The 15,848-nt window shown below is 46.8% G+C and overlaps 1 protein-coding gene across 2 annotated transcripts in view; it reads right to left on the reverse strand.

Moving 5' to 3' along the window:
* STAG2 (STAG2 cohesin complex component) overlaps positions 1–15,848 on the reverse strand; it is a 1,316,830-nt gene that overhangs the window by 1,162,389 nt on the left and 138,593 nt on the right. The gene's annotated exons all lie outside the window — the stretch shown is intronic.

Below are 15,848 nucleotides of genomic sequence, written 5' to 3' on the forward strand. Positions count from 1 at the left end.
GCTAGTCTAATAAAGAAATGCGACCATATTGACAAGTTTATAAAGGAATACAGGGAGCGACACTCCGTGTCCATTCAACTAAGGGAGGAGCATGATAGAACCAGGTTGAAGAGTAGGCTTCAGGCCCCCAATGAAACTATCCCCCCTGGAGATTGCTTTTTATAGGCACCTAGCCAAGAGAGGCAGGGGGCCATTATTATGACAATGGGCCGTGCGCAGCCAAACATTACAGCAGAGGCTAGACTTATGGTGGCTGTGGAGGCGGATCCTCATGCAATAGGTCTAAGTAACAAAAAGCCTATCCATTCAAGAGGATTCATCTTAGATCTGCCTCCAGATGCTGCCCCTTTGGTGGTAGTATTAACGGGGGTGCCTCCTTTAACCCGTTCGGCGCTTATGACGGAACCGTTCCTTCACGCGCCTCGGGTGAGCTGTGCTAGTGACGGAACTGTTCCGCCACGGCCCGCTAGACGCGCCTGCGCGGCGCTGATTCCGCGCCTGCGCGGCGCGTTCTATTGAGCGGGCGCGTTCGTGACGGAACCGTTCCGTCACTAGCACAGCTCACCCGAGGCGCGTGACGGAGCGGTTCCGTCACAAGCGCAGGTGAGCCGTGCGACCCCCCCCACCACCTAGCACTGCGGCGGAATTGCCGCCGCAGTGAAGGGGTTAAACAACGACATGGTTGAGTCTATGCAAGATCTAATAGGCAAGGCAAAAAAACCCGGTGTACTCAGCTTAGCAGTGGGGGAGTAGACATCTCATCCCATATTATTATGGCAAGATGGGTTTGGTGGGTGGTGGAGCGCAACAAGTGCATAGCAGGGGACTGTGTGGTGGTTAATTTCAATATGCCCAATGTTGCAGAAAGATTGTTTTGGGATGCCTCCGATATTGGGGGATATGGAATTAGGCCTCTCCCATTGGGCTACTTCTATCCACTGGTAGCCAATCCACAGAGTATTGCACGCACAGACAATTCGAGCCACTAGACGATCTCAGCCTTATGTGGCTGCCCATAATAACAACTTAGTTATACGGACTAACCCGAGAGATTAGGGTTGTGTTCCATCTTCCCGTAGTCTTTCCGGTAATCCGTCTACTTCATGGGCTACAGATTTAGTGCTGGCAAATCATTTTTCTCCCCTATCCAGTATGAATGCTAATGATTGACTACAGGATACAAATCAACATCTTGCCGAACCCACTAGGGCGGCAGACCACGCTTCTTCTTGTAAATGTCTTAGGTGGAACGTGGCGGGTCTTAGACAAAAATGTACGGATGACTGTCAAGTACCTGAGTTCCAAAACTGGTCTTCCGCAGGAGCTGATGCTAATCCTCTAACTCCCACACCCCGCTATCCAGGTCATATAGATCTTGCCAGCGAGGAGGGGGGAAGGGGAAGTAGAATTGAGAGAAACACGCCACGTCTTCTTCCTGAAGAGCTTCAGCTACAACCTTCTTCCTGTCAAGAGAGTTACAACGCTGCTATTGCATGTATTCAATCTCTACAGCATTTCCTTACTTGATTCCTAAGCCTTCTATCTATGTTACCTTAACCTTCAGGGTGGCTCGCTGTTCTCTAGTGGTGTTCTTCTACTGATTCTGGTCTCACTTAACTGCAGTGAAGAACCTACGACATAAGGTACCAGGTTAATCTCTACTTAATTGTACTTTTCACTATCCTCGTAATACTCTAGGTCCTATCACCTTACCAAAACCTATTCTTGGCTTTACTCAAGAGCACCAGGTCTTCTGTAAAATATGACAGACAAAAAAACTGGAGAAGGTCTTCTCTAAAGGTGGTAAGTATCATATCTATATATGACCCGTGAGCAAGAAGTCGGCTGACTTCGAAACGCGTTGGGTAGTATTCCTTGTGCCTAAATAAACCCTTCTGCACAACATTTGGGCTTCGACTCTGGTTCTTTACGAATGCGAAGACTGCCAGGAGGTGATTGAATATATATCTCTCTATCTATCTCTATATACCTCTATCTCTATATACCTCTATCTCTATATACCTCTATCTCCCTCTATATACCTCTATCTCTATATACCTCTATCTCCCTCTATATACCTCTATCTCTATATCTATATACCTCTATCTCTATATACCTCTATCTCTATATCTATCTATATCTATCTCTATATCTATCTATATCTATCTCTATATCTATCTCTATATCTATCTATATCTCTATATCTATCTATATCTCTATATCTATCTATATCTCTATAGATATCTATATCTCTATAGATATCTATATCTCTATATCTATCTATATCTCTATATCTATCTATATCTCTATATCTATCTATATCTCTATATCTATCTATATCTCTATATCTATCTATATCTCTATATCTATCTATATCTCTATAGATATCTATCTATCTATCTATCTATCTATCTATCTATCTATCTATCTATCTATCTATCTATCTATCTATCTATCTATCTATCTATCTATCTATCTATCTATCTATCTATATATATATATATATATATATATATATATATAGATATATATATAGATATATATATATATTGTACACCTACTTGCTGAACGCCTACTGCAAACTTGTACCTCCTAGGTTGGTTAGAAAGTCTGTCGAGAATGGCGCCTTTGCTTCCAGTCTTATAATACACAGTCCTTCTTCAAAGTAAGTTTATGCAGAATGGAATCAGACTTCTGGTATTCCTGTAAGGCTTTGTCTCTAGAAGTCGAGTTCCAATTTACCAGAGACTCTATGACCATTTGCTGACTAGAAGTTTGAAAATACAGTTCAACTCCTTTCTGGAAATGCTAACTGAAAGACTTACCACAGCAAGCCCCAAACTCAAACATGAGTGAATAGCTACTCACAAACCGCCTTCCAGAAATATGAAGCACCACAGGAACAATTTGCAGCCGCTTCGCCCAAACAGACAGTTGAAGTGCGCAGTTTTCATTGCAAACGCGCGCAACAGCTGCAGCGGCTTACCAGCAAACAACTAGACCGGTAACCGCCTTGGCCACATCGGCGGCCATCTTGGAATGCCTGCGCAAACAGCGCAACAGGTTTCTGTGCACCAGCCGGGACCAAACCTTGGAGCGAGTAGGAATTGAGTCCCCTAGACCATGTCGCAGCAGACTAGAAATGACCATCACCATAACAGAGGTATCAAGGTGATTAACAGAACTAGAGGCAACAGCAGGGGTGATTCTGACAGTGACATTTGGATAAACTTTGTGGTACAATATGATATTATTGCTTTACAAGAGACGTGGGACACAGTGAACAGCTTCTGCCTGGATGGGTATTCCAGCTTCTTTGTGAAGGCAGTCCCCGGTTTAGGGGGTAGACCCAAAGGAGGGTTGCTCCTGTTTATATCCCTGAAATTAAGTAGTACCTTGAAAATTCTGGAGTTGGCCTCAAATAATATATTAATTCTTGAGTGGGCTGGTCCTAATCTCCCTACCATTTTATTGATTAACTTTCATAACGCCTATGAGAAGGACCTGCGGTCCCAACATCGGAGTTTTCTAGCGGGATTTTTAAAGGATTATAAATTAGCACATGGCACTTTATTCGAAATTGTAATTATGGGTGATTTTAATAACCATCCGTGTAGTTGGGATTGCTTATCAGACTGCCACCAAGGCCCCTCAGGTTCTATCATTACGCACTTTGAACATAGTCCCCAGGGGGAGGCCTTGGAGGAAATCCAAGCCAATATGAACCGCTTTGAGGTAGCAGGTAATTGGAGGGAGGAAAGGGTTCCCACATTCAAGGGCAGAGATTCTGACACTGTCATTGATTTAATTTTTGTCTCTTCTGCTATATTAGCTATAGCCACCCTTTACGAAGTAGTAGCTTCAGTGTACAGTGATCATAATCCTCTATCTTTGGTCTTGGATTTGGGGAACGTAACCGCTAGTAGGGTGGTGAGTTCAGTTGATACTCACACCTTAATCCCTAAAGGCCAAGGTAGGAGGCTCAATTGGGCTACGGTGGTTCCAGATGCCTTTATGGAGGATATGTTGGTTAAGGCAGACGTGGACCTGGTAGTGTGTTTAGATAGTTCTGCTCCAGGTTGCAAAATTATTAGTGCTTATGTTGACGTCTGTACCCAGATCTGTAAGGATCTGAAGGCAAAAACCAAAAACGGAATCTTAAAGATCATCCTATATGGTTTGATGGTTGTTGTTCCAAGGCCCATGGGGTTCTCCTCCAAGTATTAAAACAAAAACCTAGAGATTGACCGCTCGTTGCTGGCTTGAGGAAGAATTACAAATTAGCTATTGCTAATCAGAAACAAGCATTTGCAATGCAATAGGTCTCGCATTAGGAAAGTTTGAGCTATTGGTCTTGTAAATGACACATTTTTTATTTATGTGTTGGTTTTGAAAATAGCGAAATTAATAGCTGTCATTTACAGTGCCAATACTTTTATCTTTTGCAAATGTTACACCTATAGCATTTGTAATGCAACATGTTTTGTATTTACGTGACTTAGATGTATTGATATTACAAATAACAATGGCTTTTAAGAGTGAGAGGGTGTGTGAGGGTGGGTGAGGGTGAGGGTGGGTGAGGGTGAGGGGGTGTGAGGGTGAGTGATGTGTGTGAGGGTGAAGGTGTGAGAGTGAGTGAGGTTGGGTGAGGGTGTGTGAGGGGTGAAGGTGAGCGAGGGTGAGTGCAGGTGTGAGGGTGTGTGAGTATGAGGGGGTGAGGGAGTGATGGTGTGTGAAGGTGAGTGAGGGTGGGTGAGGGTGTGAGGGAGGGTGTGAGGGAGGGTGTGAGGGAGGGTGTGAGGGAGGGTGTGAGGGAGGGTGTGAGGGAGGGTGTGAGGGAGGGTGTGAGGGAGGGTGTGAGGGAGGGTGTGAGGGAGGGTGTGAGGGAGGGTGTGAGGGAGGGTGTGAGGATGTGAGGGTGTGTGATGGTGAGGAGGTGTGAGGGTGAGTGAGGATGAGGGTGTGAGGGGGTGTGAAGGTGAGTGAGGGTGGGTGAGGGGGTGTGAGGGTGAGTGATGGTCTGCGAGGGTGAGGGGGTGAGTGATGGTCTGCGAGGGTGAGGGGGTGTGTGAGGGTGTGTGAGGGTGAGGGTGTGTGAGGGTGAGGGTGTGTGAGGGTGAGGGTGTGTGAGGGTGTGTGAGGGTGTGTGAGGGTGTGTGAGGGTGAGTGAGGGTGTGTGAGGGTGTGAGGGTGAGTGAGGGTGTGAGGGTGAGTGAGGGTGTGAGGGTGAGTGAGGGTGTGAGGGTGAGTGAGGGTGTGAGGGTGAGTGAGGGTGTGAGGGTGAGTGAGGGTGTGAGGGTGGGTGAGGGTGGGTGAGGGTGGGTGAGGGTGGGTGAGGGTGTGTGAGGGTGGGTGAGGGTGTGAGTGAGGGTGTGAGGATGTGTGATGGTGAGGAGGTGTGAGGGTGGGTGAGAGGGTGTGAGGCCTGCAATTTTGGCCTGCAGCTGGCGATAGGCGACCACGTCCAGAAATTTGTTTCACATCACAGGAGGGGGATAAAAGTTTGCGGCATTTAAAAACCAGTGCCTTACATAAGGTCATCGAATTTCAATTAAAATAGTCACTCTCAGTGAGAGACGGGTAGATTCCATGTGCGTCAAGAGGGCCTGTAAGCTGACATCACAGGGTGTGGATAGAGGGGAGGGTGTAAGCAGGGAGGTAGAGCGAGAGCAGGGAGATGAGAGAAGAGTTGAAGAGAAAGGCAAAGGGGAAAAGAAATGGTATTGAGAGGCGGTCGAAATAAAGCAGAGAAGAGAGAAACAAAGGGGCAATATGTAGCATAAAGGGGAGGGGGGAAGGGAGCGCGCAACAGCGAGAGCCTGACTAAAAGTAGAGAAAGGGAGTAGGTGGGAGAGACAGGGTCTGAATGTAAAAGAGAATAGTGGCGAGGGAGAAAGTCTGTGACAGATCCGTAGAGGAAGGGGCGTGAACGAGGCTAGAGAGAGTGGTAGGGAGAGTCCGGATAAAGAGGCTGCAGAATGGAGGGGTTGGCGGTACAGGAAGGGGTGTAAGGTGAGTACCAACAGGAAAATAACTGCATGGGCAATCCGGAGTTTATTGCCAATGTGTTTGATATGTTCATGTCTGGAGAGTGTCGCTCCGTGTTTATTTGCGCTGCGAAGATGATACAAACATAGGCGAATAATACGTTTCTGGCGTTTTGTTTGGGGGGTGGTGGGCGAGCGTTGCCCTCAGATAGCTAGTTTAGTCCCGGAGACCCTTTGATTGGCGCCTCTACCTCAAACCCAGCAAGGAGAGGCCCGGGCAGCCGTGTGTTCACAAGAGCCGATCTGGCCGATAAGTGTGAAGCAGTGGGCGGAAGAGAGTTGAAGAGAAAGGCAGAGGGGAAAAGAAATGGTATTGAGAGGCGGTTGATATAAAGCAGAGAAGTGAGAAACAAAGGGGCAATATGTAGGAAAGAGGGGAGGGGGAGAAAGCGCGCAACTGCGAGAGCCTGACTAAATGTAGAGAAAGGGAGTAGGTGGGAGAGACAGGGTCTGAATGAAAATCGCGGACAGAAGCTTTTAGGGGCGGGGGAGCGGATCCCTTTGAAGCACGGCCTCGCGGCCGTGAAAGAAGTGTGTGTTAATTAGGGGGGGGAGAAGTGAGTCAGAGTGCGCTGGGGAAGGAACAGATGGCTTTAATTTGAACCCCAGGAGCAAATGGATTTATGCACGCTGGGGAAGCCTGTTGGGGAAATGCGCATGCTTGTGTGGTCACGTGATTCGCGTGAACTGTTGAAAATCCGCTTGAGTCTTTTGAGAGCCTTGGAAGAGCCTTTGGTGAGCCTTTGGTTTAAGTAGTGGTTTAGCTGCGTTAGACTCGCATATTCATTCCTTGCGGAATGGAATAGGCGAGACCTAAAAAGACATTAAGACCAAGGCCTGGAACAACCTCTTGTCAGCTGACGTCTTAAGGGACAGTTGTAAATTCTGGGCAGCCGTTAACCACACCTTTTTTTCTGGCCAAGATAATTCAGCTCTGGATTGTGTGATCCCCGATGAAAAATGGCTCCTACACTTTAGTAAGATCTATGGTATCGAGGGTGGTGCCTTGACAGACCGGAGTAATGTACCTACGCAATTAGCCCCACCTTTACAATTTGTTGAGGCTGAGGTTCAAAGGGCAATTCAAGAGATGTCCAAAAACAAGGCTCCAGAACCGGACGGCGTCCCCGCAGACTTATATGGGTCTCTTCCTAAGTTCTGGGCAAAGATCCTAACAAATGTTGTTAATGCCTCAAGTATTAAAGGGCTCCCGTTATCCTGGACGACCTCTATAATCCCAGTTTTTAAAAGGGCTTGAGGAATGACCCCTCCTGCTACAGACCTATTTCTCTGATTGACTCTGCAGTTAAAATCTTGGGCAGAGTCATTTTGCACAAGCTCAGAGACTGTCTGGAGGAGAGAGGGGTCCTCTCAAACCTTCAATACGGGTTCAGGGCTAAAAGAGGTACCCTTGATCAATGTCTAAATTTGCACCTGTTAATAAGCAAATATACCCAGGCAAAGGATGGAATGCTCTATATGGGTTTTATGGACCTCTCATCGGTCTTTGACCTGGTTAATCGGGCCAAGTTATGGGCAATTTTATTGAACTTCAAGATAGGTCCGTCTTTAGTCAATTTTTTAGCTGACCTTCACAAGGGGCTCTCAGCATCAATCAGGGTTAATAAGGAGGAGGGTTGCACTAGTTATTTTAAGTCCAAGCGGGGTGTCAGGCAGGGTTGCATCCTGGCTCCCCTTTTGTTTACTTTGTATATAAATGCTCTGGATAAATCCTTGGAGGGGGCATCCCTTGACGTCCCGCGTGTAGGAGATTCTGCAATCCCAGTCCTCCTTTACGCAGATGACACGGTGCTATTGGCCCATACTGGCCGGGGATTGCAGAATCTGCTGGATGCCTTCGGGGGTTTTATGGGTTCGTTAGACCTGCAGGTGAATAACAAAAAGTCGCACGTCATGGTTGTGGGCAGATACTCTAAGGCCCTAAAAATTAAACGCTTCACTTGTAATGGGGCGGAGGTATCCAGGGAACCGGTTTTTACTTACTTAGGCGTCATTTTTTACGATAAGGGCACTGGGGGGTCCTCAACAGAAAGCTAAATGTAACTCAATAGCAAGGTCAACATCTGCATTATTAGGCTTTGCAAAGCGGCTGGGGTCACGACCCATTGAAGCTCTTTTAAAAGTATATAAGTCTAAATGTCGGACCATAGCCTCTTATGGTGCCTCACTGTGGGGCTTTCTACCCCAAGAAAAACTACAGATAGTAGAAAATAAATTTTTAAGATCTTTATTGGTGGTTCCCCAATCTACCCCCACATTTTCCCTGCATTCTGAACTAGGGCTGGGGTACATCATTGACCAACTGAAAGTGGCCCCATTGATTTGCTGGACAAAAACGTGGATAAACAGCGAGATTACATAATATCATTATTTTAAGAGACTGTATGGCATTGGAGAAGGCTAAGAGGATTCCCTGGCTAGACTATATTCAGGAGATGATTCTTAAACTTGGACGCCTAGAAATGCATATGTTTCCAGATTTGATTAGAAAGGATGACTTGAGCTGGATTAAGAAAAATTTCTTGGATATGTTGACACTGGAACGGGAGGAAATGGAGCTGAAGAAACCTTGTGTTAGAGCTAATTATGTCCTTTCAACGTCATTACTCATTGAGCCATACCTTAAGATTGTCACTATTCCCTTTCACCGTCACCTTTTGATTAGAATCAGGTCAACATAATTCATTTTACTCTGGGTTATTTTCCAGTTTGGGGCAAATCCAAATCCTCCACCCCCTGCAGTTGTGACAATTTATCCTTCCAAGATACGTTGCATCTCATTATGTTTTGTGAGCACTACGTTGACATAAGGAAACAGTTCTTGGTACCACTATTGAGAGAGGCTGGGTTTGTTCAAGTTAGGCCTGCCCTCACTTATTTACAACTGTTAAGTAGTACCCGGGTAATTTATGGGGTTGCTAACTTCTTGGTGGCCGCTGTTCGCAACAAAGCAAAAACAATAGCAGCTAGTGATCTCCCTGTGTGATTATTTGCTTGTAGACTGTATTTAACCCTTATTATGATATTTTTATTACTTTTATTGTATATTGTATGATGAACTTGAACCCATATTTGTATTTATTGGAGGGATGAACTTATGTATTTGTTACCTGTTTTTATGATTCAATTAAATCGAATAAAGTGTTTCTTGACTTGACAGTTGTTATCTGTCAATTGTTAAAAAAAGAAGCACAGGACAGCAGACTGTCAAACGGAGTTGAATGGGATTGAGGAACATTTACCGAGAGATCCAAAGTGGAGCAATTTTGACCCTACTTTGCCTTGCATTCTAGTTACAGATAAAAGTGAAAAAGGAATAGGAGCAGTGTTGAAACAGGTGAAGACATTAAGAAACTGCACCACTGAATTTGCCTCTAGAGCAGTGCTGCTTCTTATCCTTTTGACTTCAGTGTACCCTCAATCCTTTCTGGAACCCGGGGACCACTGAATCATTAGTACAGTCCCCCCCAACTATATCATTACTGGAAGACTGAGATCCTGCCTGCGCATTTTCATTGACTCAAACTGCAAAAAAAAATATACACAAATACAGAAACAAGCATTCATCAAACAAATACACAAATTACTAAAATGATTAAATATTTAATGGAGTGTAATTTCATGGGGACATTGAAGCTTTTCTAACCTCACTTGAGGCCACTCATCTTCCATGCTATATTCTGTTTGTTGCACTTGCACTGCTCCCAGTTTTCAGCCTCCAATTTCAAACTACTTCTAATATATAGAACGCTTTCAAATGTTCAATTTTGCTTGTTTATTTATGTACATTTTATTAATCTGTAAATATTATTTTATTTTTTAAGCAGTCACAGACCTTCTGAGTAGGCTTCGTGGACCCAGAGGGGTCCCGGACAACCGCTTAAGAACCACCGCTCGAGAAAGTTACGCGGACAGATTTAAACACTCCACAATCAAAAAGGAAACTTTAGCAATCAGAAAATCTAAAAAATTTGGGGGCAGAAATTGTAGTGTATTTAGACAATAAACGTCTTCAAGAAGTTTCTAGACCTAAGACTTTTGGTTATCGTCCAGGCTTTATAGGTGGATTTTAGAACTACTGATTTTTCAAGTTACCTATCTGGTGTCACAAATAAGTAAGCAGATGGTCTCTACATGTTGACTGGCGAGTAAGGAAATAGATGCTTTTAGTGATTAATGGTGGTCAGATGTTGTTAACCCCTTCCAGGCTCATGACGAGCTGGGCTCGTCATGGTGTAGCCTCCTCGCACACTGATGACGAGCCCAGCTCGTCATGGAGCATGGGTTTTTTAAAATCTCAGCATAGAAGGGGAATTCAACTAGCGCGGATGTGGTTAAAGTATGCGGTCACTAAGGGGTGCATCTCTCAAGAAGAATGGTTAGATGCTTTGTCTAAAGATATACTATTGAAGGAAGATTGTGATCTCTTGTGGTTGGCTGGAATAAAGAAAACTGCGCGTTTTGATTATCTGGAAGAGTATGAAAAAGTCAAGAATTAACTTTCTATCCAAGACAACTTACTTTTGCGTGGTACCAGATTGGTCAATACTATTTTAGAGCCTATTTTTTACAATTTGTTCACTTGGGTCATCAAGGCATTTTGTAAAACCAAAGATAGAGTAAGGTTACATTACTGGTGGGCAGGCATGGGCCTCGCTAGAAGTAGAGATGGAAGTCTAAAATTGCATTGATCGTAATCAAAACGATAAAATAAAGACTAGAGTACCACCAACAACATGTAGGAATTTACCAACTAGTCCTTGGGAAGAAGTTTCTTTTGATATGTTGGGACCTATACTGGAATCATCTAACGTCTACCTTTTGGTTTTTATGGACATATTACCCGATTGGCCAAAGAGAACAGTAGTAAAGGAGGTGACATCACTCATCATCACATTTTTAAAATAGATCTTTGGAAGGGAAAGTAATCCCAATTCCATTAAAACTGACAATAGAGTTCAGCTAATATCTTAAGACATGCAAAGTTTTTTGTAAATATAGAGGCATTACCTATGAAAAATGTTCCCTATAACACCCACAAACAAAATCCATGCTTGGGAGATTCTATGTCAGGACCGGAGAATTCAGATTATGCTTTCTCAATTTCTTTACAGACTCAACAGCAGCCAATGAAAATAAAGTACATTTGTAAAAAACATTTCCCACAAGGCTTTGAACCACGCCTCCTGAAACAACCAATAGTAACACATCATAACATACAAAACAGGGAGGCACCATCTTGGCTTCCTCTTTCTTTGCTGCTCCGCAGTAAAGATAAGTGCCTCTCTAATTGATTCCACTTTATCTCATTTGTTGTCTTAATAGTGATTATCTGCTTTATATGCATTGGTATCATAATTGAGATTGGGGATTGTATTCTCTGTTGTGACTAATGTGCTAGGGATGCGCCGCGTTCCCTGCGCGCAACTTCTTTTGTTACCTGTATCTCTTGGAGCTCGTGTTGCGCTGTAGGTCAAATTTCTCCTTATATTCTTTTTCCCCTTCTGATTGCTGCAGGTAGCGTGACTGGCGCTCGCCCGTATGACCCCTCTTCCTCTCCTCTCCCCCCCCTCCCCCCCCACCCCCCTCCACCCCCAGGGAGAGAGACGCACAATGGAGTACGACCGGGCGGCCCGAGTCATCTCTGGAGCCTGCACGTGCACATGTGCGCAAGCAGCTCCCTTCCTCAAGCCGGATAGACGACTCGCCCCGGGCTGGTTCGTGGGTCATTCCCAGCTGGCAGTTTCAGAGCAGATACCGGCCGTAATTAACTCTGGCAGCATTTGTTGAACGCCGCCCGGGGAGCTCTTAAGCCTCGCTCTTCCGGTTATTTCTGGATCTTAATTTTTGGCATCCCTTCTCTGTGCAGGCAGGTAGGGGTTTCTCCCCTCCATTAGTCCTAGCGCTTTGAACTTTTAGTGTATCTCTGTTGCTCCACAGCCCCGGCTCTGCTCCCAACCGACACCCAAACCTATTGAGAGTTGTGGGCAGTTATAATTGAGCTTCCAACTGGGGAATTTTGCAGATATATATTCCATATATATTTTACTGAGTCATGTCATACTGTGAAGTTTACAAGGGGGAGGTATCTGTGTGTGATGCCCCTGATGGTGATGCATATTACGATTAAATCTACAGAAGGTATTATTGACAAAAGGTTAGATGCCAAGCTGGATAAGGTGCTCTTCTCCGCCTTATTACCGATCTCCCAGCGACTAGAACTCCTGGTGGCTAATAACCAACCCACGACCCCCTCTGGTGCCCGTTCATCTCCGGCTCCCCTCCCTTCCCCCGAACCTCCCAGACTTCCCGGACTTCCCTGGCCTCACGTTCATGCATATTCCTCTCTATAAATCCAAAGAACAGGCCCAAGATGGCGCCCCTGCCTCTGCTCCAGTCATTCGGTCCATATCCCAGATACTACCACTGACACAGACTTTTTCAAAGAGTCTAGGCCATGCAAATGCGCCAAGAAGCGCAAACACTCTTCTTCCCCCGTCCAGCCTTCCCCATTTTCCTTTGACCCTTCAGACATTGTACACCCTCGCTCGGCTGACTGGACCCCTCCCCCAGCTGTAGAGGAGTATATGCAAACACACTTGAGAAAAAGTTTTGATAAGGAGGTTAAAGCTCGCCTGAAATCAGAATGTTCCCGCCCTAATTTAGCGCATAAGGTGACAGTTACACCAGATAATTACTTTGATGACCACCTTTTTGAAGTAATGCAAAAAAGACCTGAAGAAGGGTATCGACCTATAGACATTGTGGGCCCTCTGGCCAAAATTCTTGAGCTAGCCGTGCAGGCACAAGAGACTGGAGCCGCTATTCACCGCAAGGTCCTGACTGGGTGTACCCAGAGGGCGATCTGCCTCCTTGGAAACGCCAATTGCGCTTGGACGTCAGAACGCTGCAAATCCGTCCTCTTGAGAATCAACCCGCAACTTGTGGAACTGGCTGCTGGCTGAGGGACAATTATTTGGCAAAAAGTTTGTCAAGGACATAGCCAAATTTGTCAGTTCCTTTGCTTCCTTAGACAAGTCCCAATCTTCACTGAAAAGAGTCTATCAGGTCTCTGGTAGGGCCGGTCGTGGCAGGGGACGCTCGACCGGCCACTATATCAACCCCAGGCCTCAGCCAGGTTTCACGCCTCAACGCAGGGGCTACACCCAAGAGCCAGACCAAGCGGGCTTCTATCCATCCAGGTCCCGCGGCTTACGAGGCCCCTTCAACAGAGGCTTCAAAAACTTCGACAACCAGTCATCTAGTAAGTCCCTTGCTGTTTTCAATAATTCCCCCCCCCCCCCCCCCACCACTCCTCGGGGGCAGATGGTTACATTTTGAGGTGAACTGTGTAGGAAGGTGGATATCGGACTATGGTTGCCCCCAACTTTTTGCCTGGTGTTTTGCTGGTTTTTCGACTTAGTTGACCTGGGGCCCTGCTATTCAGGACCCCAGGCCCACTGCTCTCTCTGTAAAATGGATTCCCTGTACCTTAGGTACATATCTAATTGGATACTGAGTCACCTTATCAGCCCCTGTACAGTGTACCTTAGGTACCCAGGGCATAGGTGCACCCAGGTCCTACCAGGGGCTGAAGCATGTATTATGCCACCCCTGGCTGGCCATCCAAATCTGACACAACTGGCTGCACGACAGCTGGGGCAAGGTGGTGTAATCACCCTTTGCTTTAGATATAGTATCTCTATATCTAACCCTAAAATGGACACATATATTCCTATCAGTCACTCCTGTGGCAGGCCTTATCAATCCTGAAGGCAGAGTGCTTGGAATTATGTGAGATGGTGCTCTGGCATGAGCTGAGCCCGTTTGCAGCTTGCGGAACCAAGTCCTAATAGCTGTTCCATGATAACGCTATACCATATACTCTTAAGTGCATTATGAACCTCGTTGTCAAATGCTAACTTTGGCATTGCATTATCAAAACATGTCGAGTAAGGTGTCATACGAATTGGAATACTAACCCCTCGCCAATTCTGTCGACAGGGTTAGCATTCCACCCTTCTAGAGGGACACGACATGTGTGTAACTGTGAACCCCGGTTAAAGTTAACTCGAGCCTCAGCATCACAAAATGGATGCTGCCACCACAGACACAAGTCTGACCTCCTGCTGCTGGGAGTCCTTCCAGCGAGGAGAGCTCGGACAAAGGGTTTCCTGTCAGGGGCGGTGCTAGCACATTCCCAGACAGGATTTTGTGTATCCCAGGTAGGCAGGGCTGAGAGGAAGGTGACTGCAAGTGGAACCCCGGTGCTCACTGTGCATATGCCGGCTCAAACCAGTTCCAGGGGCACCCCAGCCCCTGAGCTGGGGAGAGGTCGGACAAAGGTGAGGGGTTTAACCACCCCCCTCCTGGTCCCACCCATGGGCAGGACCTAGTTGCTTGCCAGCCCCTTTTCTTAGGATAAAGGTAGGAGCGGGCCCCCTTCCCAAATTAGATAATCTTGAATCTTGAACTACTTTCCACGAAAGGAACTCTTGACATTCTCTGAAGACTCTCCCTTGTGGCTAAGGAGTAGCCACCCTGCACCCGCAGGCACCACCTAAGCATTTGCGGTTTGCTGCACGTCCATCCTCCGGATCAAGACTGACCAGCTCGACGAGACCCGGATTCCCTGCCATCTCTGACCTCTACCTGCATCATCAGCCCAGCTGAGATTCGTGGGTGTGACGAGACCCGAGGGACCGGCCATCTTCAAAACCTGCACGACGCTTAACCAGCACTACCGCCGAGGGATCCTCGAGTGAGTGAACTAGGGTTTGAGAAGCCCCAACCCAGAGCAGCTCCAGCACAGAAGTCCAGCCCCCCCAGCATTCACGAGATCTGCGTGGGGCCCTTATGCTCTTTACTGCTTGCCACGTTGTCCGGTCGCTTGCCCTTTGGCTAGTGGCCCTCCTGACGACGTACCACGACGTTTTCACCGCTGGTCTGGTTGCTCCAGACTGGCCCTTGCTCCCTTCCAAAAGAGGAGCACCCCGGACCCTCCTGGTCCACTCCAGACGCCATTTTGACTCCACCGCGTGGGCTTGCCTTTGCCAAGATTTGTTGCTCCAATCTTGGATCCAGCATCGCCGACAGCAGACACCCTCGTGGGACAGCTCGCACCTCCAGCCTGGTCGCCGACAACACCTCCTGGCCCGTGTGGCTACAGAGTCCAGCGTCGCCCACTCACCTGATCGCGGTGACCTCATCCGGTGCCATTCTGGTGCCCACACAATCACTGGCTAGTGATTAAGAACTGAGTCCCCTCTGCTTTCAGGTCGTCTCCATCACCGATCCAGCCTTGGATCACACCGAACATCTTCACTGGTCGCCTGCCAGCAACAACATCTTTCAGGCTCCATAGACTACAACGAGGATTCCTGACGTCATTTGAACCCTATGCAGCCGCAGCCCCTGGGCTAGGTAACCCGAGCATTTCGGTGCTCGAACGCAGGTTCACTATCCAGGTGTCCAGATCCTTTTTCGTTTTTAGTCTACCTAGTCGGATTCGTCCGGAAACAGTAACTTTAGAATTACTAGGTCTCAGAGAAACTAAGCCTTTCTTCCCTTTGCTCTGATCCCGAGAGTGGAGGCCCTGGTAGGCCACCTGTCGCCCTGGTAGGCGACAGGTGGCTTCAGTAGTGTTCGTGACACCATTGTGGAGGACTCACTTCTGGTTTCCAACACTATTGGAGTTATCAGAGGACTTACCCTTTCAGCTTCCTGTGTTCCTGATGCTCCTCCAGGACCCAGTGGGGGCTCCCCATCCACTGGTCCTGC

This window comes from Lissotriton vulgaris, chromosome 4_1, assembly GCF_964263255.1.
Source record: "Lissotriton vulgaris chromosome 4_1, aLisVul1.2, whole genome shotgun sequence".
NCBI classification, from domain to species: domain Eukaryota; kingdom Metazoa; phylum Chordata; class Amphibia; order Caudata; family Salamandridae; genus Lissotriton; species Lissotriton vulgaris.